Below are 16,512 nucleotides of genomic sequence, written 5' to 3' on the forward strand. Positions count from 1 at the left end.
CTAGTTAGGAAGATGAACAGAGTGAATAATTAACTGAGTCAGAAATCAGCTCCACTGGCCAAAATTCTGTGCTTTATTTATGTCTGCAGAAGGGAAAACATGTATGTAAATTACTGAGGCTTCTTGCTGGTGACCAGTAAGTCCCTGCTTGGATTTTCGAAGCAGTCCAGTCAGTTGGCACAGGCCTAAAAATCCAAATGGGGACTTAGTGCCATGGAAAAGCTGCTGCAATTTCTCCTGTTTGCCTCTCATGGGATTTAGGTCATCGTTTAATTCTGTACTGAATCGGTATTGCTAATAATCCTGCTTCCAACTGATAGCAGACCATCTTGTAAACAACCGAGCAGGATTCAGGTTTCTTACTTGAATTTTGGTCCAATGAAATTATTGGGACATGTCAGTCCATCAGTTCATTATTCTTGTTTTTTAGCAGGTACTGAAATGAGTTGCTGAAAGCTATATCACTCACTTGAAAGAAAATAGAACTGAACTCAGTATGATTTATTAACCCATTATTTAAAAGATGTTTTACAATTTTAGGGATATTTTAAACAACATGTTGCCACTACAAATAAATCTGTATTGTACAAATATTTGTACCTTAACTCCTGTAGTCTAGAATTTTGATGTTGGGTTAATTCTGGTTCATCCCCCTTGCTTTACAAGATAATATAAATTAAAAAAACACAAAACATTGGTGCCCTGCTTTGACAGGATTAGAATCCATATGGAGCACGGCACCATATAGGACAAGGGACGAATAAGGTAAGGAAAGAGTAAAACCTAAGAAGCTCCCTTATATGCAGCTGTAGCTCTCCAGGGAGTGAGTCTGAGAACTCTGTTTTAGGTGGTGGAGTGTTTTTAGTACTGATTGTGTTTACCATTTTAAATAATAATAGTGCTTGTTTAATTATTTTTAAATATACTTACTTTTTAAGCTTTTAAATATTGTGTTTTTAATTATGTACTTTCAAGGAGAAAAGAAGGGTAAAATATTTTAGATATATAAACAAGTAAGTTGGAAGGAGTAGCCCCAATTTACTATTTCACTGTACAGTACTGTATCTCTCAGCCACCTGCTTCAGCATGGATGCAGCAATTCTACTACTTACCACCAATCTAGAGTCCTAACACTTAATCATTTAATACTTGGCCTTCCTGGCTATTAGTCAGGATCAATTTGGAAGTGCAGACACTCACCATGACAGTCCACACAGCCAGCATCCCTCATAAGGAGAGTCCAAAAATACAGGTAGCTGGATTAGTCCATAGCAACAAATGAAGAGTGTACCTATTGGTAAATTAACAGCTCTTAATTTGGGAGTCTGAGTAAGATGTTGGAGATAAGGATGGATTCGAAACTTATGTGTGTGTGCATGTGCGTGTGTGCGCACATGCTTATATATTTTGCATGTGGAAAGCAAACGGCACAAAATTCAGTTGTTTTTAGCTGGGAATTAATGAGTCCCTGCTGGGATTTTCAAGCACAGACGAAACCAGTGCGCACATATGCCCCTCTGAAGTATGTCACAGCAGTGACTTATTAATGTGACCATCCAGAAACAACTGAATGTTATGCTTTTTGCCCTTAAATGTGTGTGACAAAGCAACAGGGATTCAGTCACTGATTTTCTGCATACATTCCAAACTGAGCCCTGGCTTGTTGTTGCTGCTGTTTTCAACAGAAACAACCTACATCATCTTGATAAATATCTTAGGCAGTACAATAGGCAGGCAGAGTGCAAATGCTTTAACTCTGATGGTCTGTTGTACCATACATCACAGTGTCATTCTCCGCTCTCTTACTGGAATTCAATGGAAGCATGGTGTTATAATGCTTCTGATCTTTTCTATAGGGGACCTAGGTGGTAAGGCTGAAGGACTTCTGTTTTACCTTGTGTAATTGCTGGGGTAAGTTTGATTTAAAAGAGTTGTCAGCATGCACAGGGTACATGAGTATCTCTGCTCTTTGCCTGTCACAGAAACTGATACAGAAATAGGATGAAAGAAACATATGTTTGAGAAGACAGGAAGCTAAATAGAGATTCATCCATCACTAGCTAGGAGTGTTTTTCACTGCCTCAGGATGTCTCACCAGTAGAGAAGGGAGTGAACCAGGAAAATGACAGTTCGTGATGGCATGTCACCATTCAAGAACCATGAACTTTCACACATTTAGGATTTCTGGGAGCAGTAGAACAGCCCGCACACAAGTCAGAGATGTATTATCACAGTGAATCTAAAAAGTACTTTCCTGGGGATATACCTTGGATGTCCCAAATCCAATCACCAAATGAGGATGGGTAAGAAAGTCAGTTGAAGACTTGCTGAGAGTTTGGCATCTCTAACTACTGCTCCCAGAAGCCCCAAATTGCAGGAACCACAAAACATATGAATTGTCAACGCCAATAATAGTTCACTATTTTGTTTCTTTCTAGGCAGGCATGTTTCCACAAAGTACCTGAAATGAACCAAAAAATGGACCCAATTTGTGGTTTGGTTTGGTTTTTGCTTTGTGGTTCGCTTCATGCTCATCTCTACTCACCAGGTATGATAATATCTACAGACCTTACCTCAGTACCCTATCTGTTTGTCTGCAGACTAGACTTTTGTAACGTTTTATGCATCATCCCACATTTATCTGCTTTTAAATGTTTTTAGTCAAATCTGCTTTGTGCTGGGTCTGAGCAGTTGGGTAAAGTTCTAAACTGCTCCTCTTGTTAGTATTGTAACTGGATTGTTTTTCCCCCTTCATACTGATATATCTAACTTTGTTTATATTTTTAATCACGTTTTCTAAATGACAAGAGCTTTGCCCTGAAAGAAGGCATAATAAGTATAAGAATAAAGCAAAAACAAAACAAACCATGGGCGTAAGGAAACACAATTACATGTACTTTGGCCTTCCTTCAACTGTAGAATGAGAACTGAAGGGTTAAGCCCAAGGTTTTACAGCAAAGGTGTTTTTTGAGGTCATATTTGAAGGAAATATGTCCATAAAAATAGAACCATAAAATACACCAAGGACCATATTCTATTCGTGTAGGCTTGATGTCAAAGCCCTAGATGATCCTGTTCTGAAAAGCTAAGGTTAGGCTTTGAACTTCTCCCTTTAGTGTCACATTTCAGATCCTTTGCGTTGGAGCCAGGGAAATTCAGTATGTCTGACCTTAGGGCAGTAAAATATGGAAAAAGAGCAAAGAGGACATGATTGTATCTCAGCAGGAGAACACCCTACATTGGCAAGCCTCTAGAATAGTTATTACTTCCTCCATTCTTAACAGTACTGCAGTGAAGCAGAAGGGAATGAAAGCATATCCCAGTCAACTAGCATTTTTTTAGCAGTGCAGCTCACTTTTAATTGGCTCCAGCTGCAAGTGCTAACAGTTTTTTTCCCCTTGCTGTTGCTTTGAATGATGATGCACCTGATTTCAATAGAATAGGAAGACAAAGAGATGTTCCCTGTCTGGAGTGGAATTGTGTTTTGGACTGGCTGAATGCAAGCAAAGTATCCACTGTCTACCATGATTCATCAGCCTTGAATCAATGAGAAAGGAAGCAACGGTAACAGACAACACTGCATCCTGCACCTGGAATCCTTGAACAGGAGATTTCACATAGCACACAATTCACGTACGAAATGACAAAAGGAGAAAACAGCAATTACACCACCCACCATACATGGACTGAAATCCTCTTGTGCAAAATACAGTCATAATAGCTGATGACATAATCAATCATGGACATTAATCTTTAATGTAAAGTTTCATATTCTTCGCCACCACATTCAGATTCCAAGCATCTCTGGGGGTCTCTTTCAACCTTCAGAAGCCTTTGGGAGCCTCAGGACAATGGGGAGGTAGAGATTATAACATACAAAAATGGTTGCTAGCAGTGATTACAGGGGGGGATTCCAAAGTATCCTAAAGGTTTCCTCAGGTTAAAAGGGATCCTTAGGGAACCTCAGAACCTGGTCATGGAGTGGGAGAACAGGAATGTTTATATCATAGATTGGTTTAAGTCTCTGATAATATAATGAGCATTGACAAAAGGCTTTCAGCCATCATCTTTTTCAATAGCCATCTAGCAACAGAAATTATGCCAGGAAAGAACAGGACCGGCGTGAGTTGGCTTCCACTTCAACCTCAAACCTAACAGCCCAATACTAATGTTCACCCAAAGCTTACTAATTCCTGCCCCACACGGACATCTAAATCCATTGTCAATAACTCACCCCTTGATGGGAAAATCCCTGTAATCACTCGATGTATGCATAATTCAGGTCATGTCCGTTGACTACTACATGATGGGGAGGATAGTTTAATACACTGTATGTGAAACCATGGCGAGCAAAGTGTGGTCTTCCAGATGTCTTCATAGTGCAAGTCTCATGAATTTTAGCCAGCAAAGCCAGTAGTGATGCATAATGGAAGCCAGTATCCAGATGTCAGCATCTGGGAGACTAAATTTTGCTCACCCTTGATGGAATGTAAAGCAGGGAATAGTGAACTCTCCCCCCCCCCCGACTTCACTTCAGCCATTTTTCTCTTGGATTGATGGAAATGACTTCCATTCCCAAAGTCGCATGCAAAACAAAATTGCTGAAGAAGAAACATGTTTTGCTTGATGCAGAAGGGAGGAGGTTTCTAGCCTGCATTTTAAATACACACTCATTTACTTTAAATCTGACCCATCACATATAACTTGTCTCTACCCTGCTGCCCATAATGGTTTGCTAGGAAGTCACATTGCCTATGCTGGTTCACATCAGGTTTTTGAGAGTTGAATCTATCTCTTAGGTCCAAATCTATTGATACATAATTTAAATAATTCACCCTTTCCCTGTTTGATTATGTTTCATACATATATTTCGTCATGCTCAGCTGCTCCAATTTGGCTTCCTCATGATATTCATAAAAGAAAACAGCAGTCAGCACAAAGTGTACAGTATACCCATTCATCACAGATGTGTCCTCAGTGCAAGTCTTTAAAATAAAATTATCTGGCTACTGGCCTCAAAGAGGCTAAAGGATTTCTCATCAGACTTTGTATACATTTATCTGCTTAGGAACTTATAGACCATACAGGCAGTTTACAAACAACTAAAAGCATCTTCTCTCTTTGCAAACCAAGATAGGCAGCAGAGAACAGAAGAGGTATGATGGTGAAGGAAAACACACAGAGTTTACTATTAAAAATGAGATCTAAAAGGCAGTAAAATAATATAGGAAGCACTAGAAAAGATCTGACTAATAGCTATTTCAAACAGTCTTGGAAATGCTTCACTGACTCTGATACATGTCGCTTGCCTTTGAGTCATCTTGGGACACGGCTAGGAAAAAAGAAAAGAAGATGTTGAACAAAAACAAATGTCAACTTCAAAGCTGGTGTTGGCTTGCCGGCAGGATTATTACTTTAAGGCTAACAAATGGGGAAAGTAAGCAAGTAAGCAAAAGACTGCTTATGTGATGCCAGTGTGCAACAGAGATCCAGATACTGCTCTAGTCTTTATGCTCCCCCCTTTTCTTCCCCCTCAACATCCTGTTATACCCACTCTTTGATCATTCCTCTCATCTCAGGAAAAACCTCTTTTGCTTATTCTTTTTATCCCTAAAAAGCTTTGGAGAAAATTTTGGAGAAAACTAGGAGTCCTCTGAGATCTAAGTGCTTCTATTAAATCCCTCACCCCCAACCCAGGATCAGAAGATCATGGAGCGCCTTGTCTCTTTAACATCAAATATAAACAGAAGGGGTCAACAGATGTTCAGAGGCCTCAAGCAGTAAGACCCTGTTCTCATTTTACTTCTTGCTGCAGCAGAGTCACCCTGTAGGAATTTTACAATGATAGTTTCACTTCGGAATTGTTTGATTGTCAGGTACCCTCAAGCAGTGAGTGAGATGGTGTTTACCAGCCCAGGAGGACTTCTGGTTTGCAGAATATAATCTCACAGATTTGTAACACATTTGCTTCTGCTTCATCTGATACTTTCATAATAAAAATGTATGCCATTCCTTCACATACTGTTTTGCTCAAAGGCAAGTGGTTTCTCCCATGGAATATAACTGTGGCTTGATTTCTTTCCTTTTCCATCCTTCCATTTAGAACCATAGAAGGAGCTACTTTTTTCTCTCTATTGTGACACCAAAATATTTAGAGTGGTTAAAACAAAAAAATGTGTTCCAAAATACTATTTTCAAACAAAGAGGAATGGGCAGTAAAATGGTAAATGAGATTCAGCGTAAGCAAACTTAGGACCTGTTTGGACAAACTGAACAGCTTAGATTGATGTGGGTTGGGCTGTGATCCTTTTCCCCATTTACTCCAGATTTATCAATACACGATTCCATACCAGGAGTCAGTTTTCCTTTTATCTAGACTGAATCTAGACTCCAATTTAATCTAGATTTCCACACTACTAAGATGTCCCCTTTCTTATTCCTCTCCCTGTATTTCTATGTAGTAACAGCAGAGGTGTATAGGCAGTGGGAAAGAACAGGGATGGATGATGGCAGAGGGTGCTTCTGCCATCTCCAGCACCAAGGGAGTTTCTACCAGTACTGTGGCCAACAGAAACAAAAGCTAAAGAGAGAGAGCCTAGCAAGATGCTGAAAGTGAGCTGGGATCACCAGAGAGAGCGGCAGTCAAATTTAGACCAGGAGGAGAAGATTTCATAGACAGTTCCCCAGAACAGCTTCTGGCCACAGTGACAGCAGAGTTCACTTCAGAGGGATTCAGGATGTGTCATCTTCAACTATATCCTGGTGCTCAGGTAACTGACCAGAAATGAAAACTTCAAGAGATGCTAGTGTAAGTCAGTAAGAGAGAGATCACATATCTATTTTTAAAGGTTCAAGAGTAGCAGGTAAAGGCCTGTGTTCAAGCCAGTAATTTATCAGTGAATCTAGGGTCAGAGGAAAAACTTCAGGTTCTATCCTCTCTGTCACTCTAAAAGAAGTAACAAAGGTTGACAGAAGGGAAACTGGCACATGAATTTTACTTAGGGGAGTGAACTTTGTTGAGGATATAACAATTTTCTTAAAGTGGCAGTACTTCACTTATCAATCTCATCTTACCTTGTTTGGTTTCTTCCCAATAATATTTCAAGGTTGTTTGCCCTCTTGTTACTGATGGTGTGTTCATTGGAAGGTGTTATCCAAATTGTATGGTGACAAAGAAACTTAGGGAATGGATAATATGGGTGGATTTGCCGCTAGATGGTTCATCTTTTCAGAAAACATGGTAGGTTACAAACTTATAGATTCTTTGCATTTTTGCCACATTTGATGTCCTAGCAGTGAGTACAAAAACCCATTACCAATTCCCATCCCCACCCCCCTTTTGGTGACACCAATGGACTAAAAAAGATCAGTTTTCTAGACCAGTTCTTGAATTTTTGTGTGAAACTAGAAATAAGTGCAGCTCTTGTGAAAAAGGTGCAATGGGATTTTATTGGCAAGAACCCACTAACCTCCTTGATACTGCCATACTCTGGGACCAAGAGAAGTTTCTGAAGCCCTTAAAATTTCTCACAGTGTAGTTAAGACATTCATCAAATCATGCCATGGGTACCTGTATTTACCTAAATACAAATACTGCCATAAAAATATAACCACATATAAAGCTTCTAATTTTCTGTGAAAAAGTTTTAAGTGAAAGTAAACCTGCTTTATGATATAGCAGTATATTCAGCAAAATAGAGATGAAATACAGAGATTCCTCATATTGTAATGGTGCACTGCTTACATCTAACCTACCCTAAGTTTTTTTTAATGAGAATGTCTATTCCATTAGCATAACCAAAAAACAATATGCCTGCTTGTGTGTGTATGTTCGTGCTTGTGCGGACAGACACACAGATGAGAAAATATGCTTTTTTTCTGAATTATCTCTGAGGTATTACAGACACTGGAGCCATATTTGGGGGAAATATCATTATCATTATCCATGTATGTGTGTGTACATGTGCGCTTGTTAATCTTTATATATATCTTTATATACCATATATATGCAGCCACTCAGCTATGACCGATGTGAACATGAACAGAAAGATGAGCCTTAACCAGGGAATCACACAAATCTATCTTCGAGATCTCTCTTTTACCACAAAACGCTAAGTATGGATAGCTAAACAATATGCACTGACTGGTGGGTGCTAAGAATAAGAAATTGCACAAATGAGTTATCTCCTGTCCCATCCCTGTCTCTGTGAAATTCTTCTTTGGTACCATTATGCTACATCTGGTAAGGATGCCAGTATGCTGATGTATGCTGACTCACACTGAGGCATCGCCATGATGTTCTGAGCAGTTTGCAACACAAGACAGTGTTAGCATTCAGCACAATCATGAGGTTGGCCTGATAGAGTTTTAATTTTTTTTTATTTTTTCAGTTCAACAAATCATTGGCTTTTATTTCCAAGAATAGAGAGTGTCCTAATGTTGTGAATAGTTCTCCCAACAAAGCTGAACTGTTGGGAAAGCAGGATATTAATCCCAAGAGAAGAGGAAATACCATTACTATATAAGTTCACCATATATCCTATAGATGTTTATGGTAAAGGAGCTTTCTTTAGCTTTCTTTTTAAAAAGAGAGAGAACAGACTGATTCACTACATAACTGCCTTACAGAATTTGCTGCCAAACAATACGATGAAGGAAAGAGAAGATTATCAAAGACTACTACACATGACAGTATAGTATCAGATGGATTATGTTACTGAATATGAGATGGTGGTGAAAAACAACAGAACAAGAGACTATTTGTATTCAAATCTTGCTTGTGGTCTTCCTAGAGTCATCTAGTTGACCACTCCAAAAAAAAAAAAAAAAAAAAAAAAGATGTTGCACTACATAAGCCTTTGTCCCGATCCACTAGGACTTTTCTTTGCTTTTCAGATTATAAAAATTGAAATATTCCAAAGTGGTATTTGCAGTTGTTCAGATCCCACAAGGTACTAGAAACCAGAAGCAATTTAACTTTAGCCAGTGGCATCAGAATGGAGATGGAGCCAGCCAGTTTGGCATAATTAGAGTATTAGATCTGTAGCTGGACCGCCAGGTTTGAAAACTCTGCACAGACATGAAAGTTGCTGTGTTAATTAAATCAGTTACCCTCTCACTCTAACCTACCATACAAGGTTACAATGAATGGTAATATGCAGTAGGACTGCCATATCCATGGAATCATTACCCCCAGTTTCACTTATTGATTGCATGAAATATGGAATTTAAAAATGAAACAGAAATAAGTGTTTCTGAGAAGTATTACCAGAACTGCCACTGGAGTGGGCCAGTCAGTGGTGCTTTCCCTCATCTGGGTCTTATATTAGGAGGGAGGGAGAAGAGAAGGTAGATTAGGGTGTCCTGGGTTTGGTGCCCAGTGCTTGTTTCTTTACAGAAGTGGGTGCGGAAGTGAGAGGGAGGAAGCAAGGCTGCCTGGCTCTCTCACTCGCTGCTATTGGGAGTGCCTGTCATGGAGGAGCTGTGTTGGGAATGGCATCCAGCTGTAGGAACAATAGTTTTAGGGTGAGAGGTGTAATGGTAGCAACTTGGAGAAGAGGGAACCAGGAACATCCTTCAGCAGCACCCGCAGAAGGTATTTGGTCTTAGGGATTTGAGCTGCCTCCAGACCTTCCCTCCCTTCACCTCAGTCCTGGCCTTGCTCTCAGAGTCCTTTTGCCTCTCAGAATTAGAGAAAGATGAAGGAAATGCAGGTCGGCTGGCAGATGTACTGAAGGGGTGCCTAGCAAATAACCAGCCACAGGATAAGGAAGACAGTTCAAGCAAGGGGCTGCCCAAAGGCTCGAGTTGCTTTGGGACCTTGGCCACTAGAGAGTTTGCTATGATCTGCAGTTTTCAGCAACTGGTGGGGGGGGGCATCAATCCCCTGTGGATACTTCAGTTCTAATGCCCTTAAGAATGAGTAAAAGGAAAATTAGATACAGGAAAATAGATATTATGTGAACTCTAAAATAATTAACTTACAAGAACTGGATTCAAGGATATCAATGAAAGAGGCAATTTAAGCAGATATATTCATTTTAGAAATATGATGGAAAACATATTACAACCACATGAAGTATCTCATGTGATTTAAAGAAAAAGACACTCTGGCATTGTTGTTGTTTTCTGAGTTTGCAGTTTGGGAACATGTTGTTCTAGTTTTGATGGGTCATCTCTCCATAGTAGTGACCTAGGTTTCAGAACTCACACCAATGCAAGGTCTGAGAACAACAGTTCATACTTGTCCTCCTAATAATCAACAACTTGAATATGTAGCTGCCCTGAAATGACTTTACATTTTTCTGGAACACTCTGGAAGTCATCCAGTAATCATGGTCAGCAGATCAATAGCGTTTTGGCACATCTGGAAGAACTGAGGCCATGCAAATCCAGCAGGATCTCACTCGCTACTTAAACAATAACAAGATTAGAAATGAGACAGCTATACTCTGTGTTGCCTAGCATGAGTCAATTGTTTTTGTGGGAAATATCTTACCCCTTATTATAATAGCTATGCTTCAGAAATGCTCTGGGCAAAATGGTCTCCAGGTGTGGTACCAGCAAAAATGAGTACACAAGTGTTATTAAGTGATTTAACTGCCTCTGCAAGACTGAGTGATACACAAGGAAGCTATTTCAAAAACTTCAACACTGGTAACGTGTTTGAGGACAAACAGCTCCATAAAACAAACAGGTGCTACATTGACAATAAAGAATACTGTAACCACAGAAATCTTCATTCTCCACTTAAAGACTGATGTTACCACATAAATAAGCACCAGTGGTTGCTTCTGCGGAGGAGTCTTGATCCAGCAGGGGATTATAATATTATAACCAATGCATGGACCCATCAAGGGCATGTAAATATTAGGGTCATATATTGGGAAGTGTGTTTACACATTGGGAAAATATTTACATTCAACTTGTCCAAAAATAGAATTTACAGCTATAATTTCATTCCCCACATTGATCCAAGTAGGCTATCTTGACACCGTGTAGTAGCCAGCTGAGGATTCTTCAAGACTCCCCACATGCCTGCTTCAAATAATATCACCTCCAGGGAACGCCTTTCCTATTCTGTCCCACACTGATTGAGTGAAATGTTTCTGTTTTTAACTGGCATAGTTTCTTTTTCTGTACCTAGTACACGGAGGAAGCCCAAAAGGATTGGCTGACAGATTAAAAATAATCAGCACACGCATTCAATCAAACAAACCCATTCAATTTTAATATGTCATGCAAAGAGGCAACAGTTACAATATTCTTTTTAAAATTTGCATATTTACAGAAAGTTTGCAAAATCTCTCATAGACTGATTAAAAACAGAATTTTACTATCTCTTATGCTGCCAGCATCACTCATAATTAAAAATCAGGGACTCTATAACAGTGGGCTGACCACAGAAAAATCCTCTCTCATGAATGTCTACATGGCAGGTGTTGCATCATCCTTTACACTAAGAGATATGAAGTGTTGCTCTTTGAGACCAAATATCCCAAAATAACCCAGCTAGAGATGGCACCAAATAAAATAAAAGAATGTCCATCTGTAGTTGATACCATGTAGAGCACAATAACAGTTGCATATTCCTGGGATTTTTGTTTTGTTTTGTTTTGTTCTGTTTTGTTTTGACTTGACAGGATCTCCTACAGTCACATACTTCCTCAGTCCCTCTGAACTTAGGCACAACCCTCAAAACAGAGGGCAGGAATTTCCACAACAATATACTATTGGGAACGATCCCTATTTGTAATGCAGCATATATCATGGTGTTGTTGCTTAGTCGTTGTGTCCGACTCTTCGTGACCCCATGGACCAGAGCATACCAGGCCCACCATCATGAGTGAGCCTTAATTGGGATGGCAATGAAGAACCATGAGCTTTACAAAAGATCCATGCTTGGTGGAGACCAGAATTGTTACAACTCTTTCATTGAAATGAATCAACATGGCTGCCTCCATTTTTAGACTCTCAAAAGCTCAATTTTCAGACTCTCAAACATGGAGGTGAGCTTGTGGGAACCAATGCAATGAGTATCAGTTCTTTAAAATCTTACAATATACTACTGGTTGTTCCATAATTTATGGGCTCACATATGGGCAGAGGATCACAGCACACCTAATCTGCATGTTTGAATTGCAGAGGGCAATTCAAACATGCCCCAACCATACAAGAAATATTTGATAGAAATTTCATCACTATATAAATAATCACATTATAGGATTTCTGAACATCTGCAGTAACTGCCAACAAGACCAAATGATTAAACTATACTGACAGTCTATACACTACAAATTTCTTGTGGCGGGACATACCTTAATCTTCTTTTAAATATCTATTGCATTAGTTTAATTTAAATTAAATTTAACTGTGTTTTGATTACATTATGTTTTTAATGTTATTGTCATTGTTATGAACCACCCACAGTGACCATCAGTCAGATGGGCAGTATACAAATAAAATAAATAAATATATTTCTGATGCAGTTGAAACGTGATTTGCTATTTCTCATTTTTGAAATTTGTTGAAAATGAGACAATGTTTCAGTGCTTTGTGTCCCTTGTGAGTTCCTTCCAGTTTACTCAAACTGGTGAACAGCACTGTTGCAAAGATGTGATCTTTGTGCTGCCAGCACAAAGGTTGTGGGAAAGCATCAATTCAGCGAGGAAACATTCTTACAAAATGTGTTTGTAATACAATCTAAGTAATTCTCTGTTCTTGTGTAGGTGAGAGAACACTAAAGGAGTGGTATATAAATCAAATAAAGAAAGAAATATTGCACCTGATAGTCTTCTTGTGTTCTTGCAGTACAATCTCATTTGAGCTAAGGCTAAACACCATGATCTTCTAGTTTATGGCCAAGGCTGAGCCCAGTGGTTCTTCCATTACATACTCATTCTTTGCACATGAGTAAGTTGGGAAAGTTACTTTTTTTCAGTAAAACTCCCAAAATCTCCTAGCCAGATGAGCACTCTGGAATCTCTGCCCCAAAAAGTAACAGTGCTGAAGTTCTGTGTGTGCATACTCCCTCTCTGTTTCTTCTGCTGTCCCTGGCCACACCAACTCACTTTTCAGAATTTTATTATACAGTAACTAACCCTCTGGTTTTACATCTTTGTTAATTCATTATATATTAGGGTACCAATGTATTTCCACGCCATTGTTCAATGAGAAGTCTCCCACTCAGTCCCAAAACTGAAACCATGTATTTTGATGGCGTCAAAAAGCAGAACAAAAAAGCAACACAAAAATATTGGATGGCTTTTTTTTTTTTTTTTTTTTTGGTAAATACACAGTTGGCATTTAACCATGTTGCATCCCAGGTTAGGAAGATTTCTCTTTGAGATACCAACCAGCCCAGCACAGTTCTCTGACATCAGTGAGACTAGCATACTAATTGTAGGGTTTGTTGTGCCATACTGTTGTGTAAATTCAAAGTATTTATATAGTGCTAAGCAACATGTTTGGACCGCAGTGCACAAGAACAATCTCTCTCTCTCTCTCTCTCTCTCTCTCTCTCTCTCTCTCTCTCTCTCTCACACACACACACACACACACACACACACACACACACACACACACACACACACACACACATACGTTCAGCACATGCAAGCTCACATGGCAAGTTATCTGAAATTAGCCCTTTGACATCTGTCCATTAAAGCCTCAGCCAAATTCATTAGGCATTGGGTTGCACACCACCCATGCTAGCATAGAAGGAGATTACAGCAACTCCTTCACTTACAATCACTTGCATAAATCCTGTAGAAGCAACTATTTCTTCCAGGCGAGAAGAACTTCCATCCAATCCTGGTCTCATGCTTTTGGCAGCTGATACCCACACTTGTAAAACAAAATATTTGAAAGCTTGCAGGGTAATAGAAGCATCAGACACCCTTTTTGTTTGTCAGTATGTGGAGTACTATGACCAGCATTGCTGACCCCTGAAAGAATGTGTCCTTTTTAAAAAAAAATCCATTTTCTAACTCCATTCTTTCCTTTTTTAGCTGGCTCATGTGTTGGTTTTGTACATCAAGTAGTCACTTCAGACAACCTAAGATTATGGAACATCAGATGCCACAGAAAGGAGAGAATTGTGTGGGGAAGAAGCAAAAGATAAAGAACTCCATCCATAAAATATTGAAAATATTTCACTGAAATAATGAAAATCATCAAAGCTATTTCACCTGTAGAAGAACTGTCCATGTCCTCCTATATATAAATCACATTCCCTGATGTTGTTCTCCTTCCCATGACTACATTGACAATGTAATAAGCATATATTTGTTCTTCCTTTCTAAGAATTAATCAGCCTATAATACCTCCATTATTGTCTTGCTTTTAATCTCACTTGCCACAGGAATGGAAAGATTAATCCAATTTAAAGGGCTGTGAGTTGCCCTCCTGTGTCAGGGAGACGTGACAAACAGCAGGATTCTCTTTTCTTAACAGTCTTGTTTATGTCATTATTTTATTAACTACTTACTACATTTGTCTTAAATCACCTGTGTTCTAATATGAGCACTGTAACACAACTCATGGGGGCTTCTTGCACATGGTGATATGGAGCTCTGTTACGAATCATTTTATATTGTTGCACTTCTGGTATGCCTTATGGAAATAAAATTGAACTGAACAGTGCCTTAAATACTCTACAGAAAGCAGAGAAGCAGAAAAATCATGTTACTTCACTGAGCTAACTTTGCCCTTTTAAACTCTAAATCCTTAATCTCTTAATTTATTTGGGCAAAAGGACATCCGCGCTTCCCAATTATTTCCTGACGGTTCTTCCTCACTTGCTTTCCTCAGAGAAAACCGGTTAAAATTCTCAAGCAGCTCAGAAAACCCCAAAGACACAAGATGATCGGGAAAGAGACCCAGAGGGCTAAGAAGTTTGGGCAACTTTGTTTAAAAAAAATTAAAAATAAATAAATAAATGAAACCAAGGCGCGTAGACTCTCTCCAGGCCCGCCGCCCGCAGCTTTCGGAGCCTGGCACAAGACAAACTTCCCGGGCCCATTGCTAGGACACCAGGAGCCGGCCTTTCACCTCAGAGAGGGCTCTGCGAGGGCGCCAAAAGAGGGGACCACGAGACGGTCCGCGCGTCGCAGCTAAGCGCCGGAGTCGCGTTGGGCTCCTCTGCTTGGCGGCGGGCACGTTCGGGGAAGAAGCCGCGGCTGCGCCCAGCCCCGGACGAGCCCTTCCTGTGGCGGGCTGGGGAAGGGCAAGCCGCCCTAGTATGAGCCTTGCCCCTGTTGGCAGCGCCCAGGGGAGGCTGTATGCCCAAACAGGGGCGACATGAGCCCCGTCATTTAGGCGTCGCCTTGGCACCGTCTCCCCTGCATCTCTCTCTCTCTCTTGCTCTCCCTCAGACATGCACGCCCAAGTACGCAGCAACCCGGGGAGGCTGCTCGCTGTCAGCTTCTGGGCGCCCATTTGCCAGGCTCTCCTCACCCGGGTCCCAAGCCGAGCCCCTCCCCTCTCCCACACGAGTCTCGCACCCTCGGAGAGAGAGACGCGCACTTACCTTGGCCGTTTCCCCCTCTTTCCCCCTCCCTCCGGGCAGGGAGGAGAAGAGCTGCTGCGCCAGCCCGGCTCAGGACGCCCGCCTTCGTCCCACCCACCCTCCGCCCCGCTGCCAGTGGCGCCTTGCCACCGCCCTGCCTCCTCCTCCTCCCTCCCTCCCTCCCCCGCAGCCGGTCAACCGGCCGGCCGGCCAGCCCCGCAGTCCCCGCGCCCAGCCGCGCTGCTGCCTTCTCCCCGCTGCCCCCAGCCCGGCTCTGGGGCCGATTTCACTTTCGGGCCGGCCTCCCTCTTCCGAGAGGCCGTGGCGTCAGGCAGCCCTCACCCGATCTTTATTTGCAACTAGAGGTTCCCCCTAGGTAGGGTTTCCTGCGGGGCCTTGGGGGGGGGGTTGTCGTCTGTACTCGGCATTGACTTGACGGCAGGTCGCTAGTACGATTATCAGGTTGTTAGGTGAGAAAAGGCTTTAGGAAGGAGCAGGTTGGGATACTTCCCTGCTTGGAAACGTTACTCTGACGAGGTGTCCGAGCTCAAAATGCCCTTAGCACGTGCAGTTCCCGGATTCGAGGACTTGTCCTCTGCAAAAGTAACTTTTCCAAACGCTGTTCGGATTGCAGTAGGGAGCTCCTGCTTTTTTTTTCTTCTGGATTCTGTGAATACCTCCCCGGAGGTGGATTGGGCCCTACTAATAAAAAGGATTTAGTGCCTCCACCATCTGTCATGTGCAGCTGCTGCTCACGTTGGGGTCTGTTGATGTTCACAAAAAGGGGTGTCTTTAACACGCCACACCCTGTGCTGCTGGAATACCCCGGTGTTGCTTCTGAAGGTCAGGGTTAGGGTTAAATGAAAATGATTAAATCCACTTCATTGTGATGTCCTCATATACAGTACAGCCAAATTTGTACTGCTTCCAAAAAGTCTGTCCCTGAGCTTACAAGCAAGTCCAGGTTCCCCAGCTTCACCAGTTCGGAAGACAAAGTAGCC

General features: G+C 41.2%; 2 protein-coding genes across 2 annotated transcripts in view; one reads left to right on the forward strand and one right to left on the reverse strand.

Annotated features, from left to right (window-relative positions):
• DAAM2 (dishevelled associated activator of morphogenesis 2) overlaps nucleotides 1-15,657 on the reverse strand; it is a 276,268-nt gene extending 260,611 nt beyond the window's left edge. The window contains exon 1 of the mRNA XM_020785056.3: nucleotides 15,533-15,657. The gene's annotated coding sequence lies outside the window, so the exon portion shown is untranslated. The remainder of the gene's footprint in view (nucleotides 1-15,532) is intronic.
• Nucleotides 1-16,512, forward strand: part of LOC144586395 (uncharacterized) — a 593,808-nt gene that overhangs the window by 47,969 nt on the left and 529,327 nt on the right. The gene's annotated exons all lie outside the window — the stretch shown is intronic.

The sequence above is a fragment of the Pogona vitticeps genome, chromosome 1 (genome assembly GCF_051106095.1).
Source record: "Pogona vitticeps strain Pit_001003342236 chromosome 1, PviZW2.1, whole genome shotgun sequence".
NCBI classification, from domain to species: domain Eukaryota; kingdom Metazoa; phylum Chordata; class Lepidosauria; order Squamata; family Agamidae; genus Pogona; species Pogona vitticeps.